Source organism: Marmota marmota, unplaced genomic scaffold (genome assembly GCF_001458135.2).
Source record: "Marmota marmota marmota unplaced genomic scaffold, marMar, whole genome shotgun sequence".
Taxonomy (NCBI): domain Eukaryota; kingdom Metazoa; phylum Chordata; class Mammalia; order Rodentia; family Sciuridae; genus Marmota; species Marmota marmota.
The window spans coordinates 6,225,259-6,227,515 of NW_026000205.1; positions in this window are offsets into that span (position 1 = coordinate 6,225,259).

The following is a 2,257-nucleotide window of genomic DNA, read 5'->3' on the forward strand; positions in this document are numbered from 1 at the left end:
CTCGCTCCCGCCTCTCTGGGCCCCCCTCCTCCCCCGCCCCACCCCCATTGGCCCCTCTCATTTCCGTGTTGGTTTTGATTTCTCTTCCCGACGCTTTCAACTCCCCGCCGCCTCCTCCGGACACGTTATAACGAGGAGCCGTGGGATCGGCGCTCCGGGCCCTGCTCCCACGCTCCCCCGCCCGCCCGCCGTCTCTCCTCGTCTCTGCCTTCTCCAGGTCTCTGCTGCCACGTCCCCCTGTCTCTGGGCCCGCCCCCGGCCCCATGTCAGGCCCCTGGGGACCTCGACCCCTGACCCCTCGGCTGGTCCCCTTCCCTGCCCGCCTGCCCAGCCTGCTGTTTCTGCCCAGTCTGGTATCTCTGGGTCTCCACATCTCTCTCTGTCTGTCTGTCCTCGAGTCTCTGGGTCTCCACACCTCTCTGCCTCTGTCTCCCTGTCTCTGTCTCCATGTCTCCGTCTCCACTTCTTCCAAAGTCCAGGTCTCCACGTCTCTGTCTCTGCCCCCTAGTCTCTGTCTCCACACTCCATCTCCATGTCTCTGTCTCCACGTCTCCATCTCTACGTCTCTGTTTCGTCCCGGTGTCCCTCTCTTGGGGCCCCTTTGATCTCGCCCTGCCCCTGGCGCCCCCCTGGCCCCATTGATCGCTGATCGACCCATGGAGGGAGCAGGGCCTGCGGCCTGGGGCTGTAGAGCAGGCAGGGGCCGGGTAGGGCAGCTGGACAGATGGACAGGCGGCCCCAGCCCTGGTGGCTGTAGAGGGGGAGCAGCCAGCAGCCCCAACCCCGCCCCTCCCCGCCGGCCGGCATGGTGCGGATGGGGACTCCGGGCGAGCTTTAATTTTTAATTTTATTTTGCTTCCTCCACCCCCCCTCGCCCCCATCTCTACCGCCCGCAGCCATGGCACCGAGTGTGTGCGTGTGTGAGGCAGCCGTGTGCAGAGGGGCTGGGGGGGCAGAGGCTGCTCCCTCCTCTCCTGCCAAGCACAACTGCACAGCCCACACCTACCCAGGCACACACGCCACCTCACACAGGACACAACACACACACACACACACCAACAGAGTGGCACACGCCACACAGACACACGTCCCCCCCACTGTCACACAACACAATCACAGAGATTCCCACATCAACAAAGTCAGGCACATTGTCACACCCCAACAACTCACATCATTTAGGTGCACGTCACACACACCAACACAGTCATACACAATCACACACACATCAGCATAGTCACATTTACACAGAAACAGACACAGTTTTACACAGATACATACATGACACACATCAGTTCAATCCCACCCAGAAATAAAGGCACACAATCACAAATTCCAGATGGACACACTAACAAACATGTAATCACACATCTAGGCTCACACTCACATACAGAAACTCACAATCACACAATCACACTGAGATAAGGTCACACAGAATCAGAGACACAGGAGACACATAGCAGCACAGCCAAGCCAGTGACACAAAAGCACAGTCACAGGCCAGCACCAGAGACCCTGGCCACACATGCACACACTTGGTCAATCATGGAGACACACACACACCACAGTAGACAGCCACAGCCAGACAGCAACCTTAGTGGCCTCAGTTCATTCACAGACACAGTCACACAGATACAGTCACAACCACACACACACACACACACACACACACAGATCATAGTTCATGACCAGCACAGCAGGGCGCCTGTGCTGCAGTCCCAATCACACTCAGCCCACAGGACAGGCTGGCTTGGGGAGGTGTGCTCAGAGGTAACCTACCGCAGGCTCCCTGCCTCCCCTGCTGCCACCTGTCCACCTGTCTGTCCATTCATCATCTGTGGACTTTTCAAGCATATTTTTGCACACCCTGCACGCTCATGTGTGTTTGTGTAAAATGTGCACTGTCTCAGACTTGCTTATGTCTCTTGCAGCACCTCTCCGGGTGTCGGTGTCTGTCTGTCTCTCACTGAGGGTCTTTGTCTCTCTGATGCCTCTGTCTCTAAATGTCTCCATCTTCGAGAGAGTCTCTGCTTCTCTCATGTCTCTGGGCGCCTGTCTGTCCCTCTGTCTCCAGGCAGCTCTGTCCGCCTCTCCTCCTGCCTCCTCGCCCCCATCACCCCAGCCCCCTGGGCTGGGGTTTAACCAGTTGTTTTGATTTCTCTAAGCTGCGCTGGCCGCCTCGGGAGCTGCCTCGGGCCTCGCACCCCCCCCAGCCCCTTCATCCCTCACCCAGGCCCCCCCTATCCCCACCTCCCCTTAA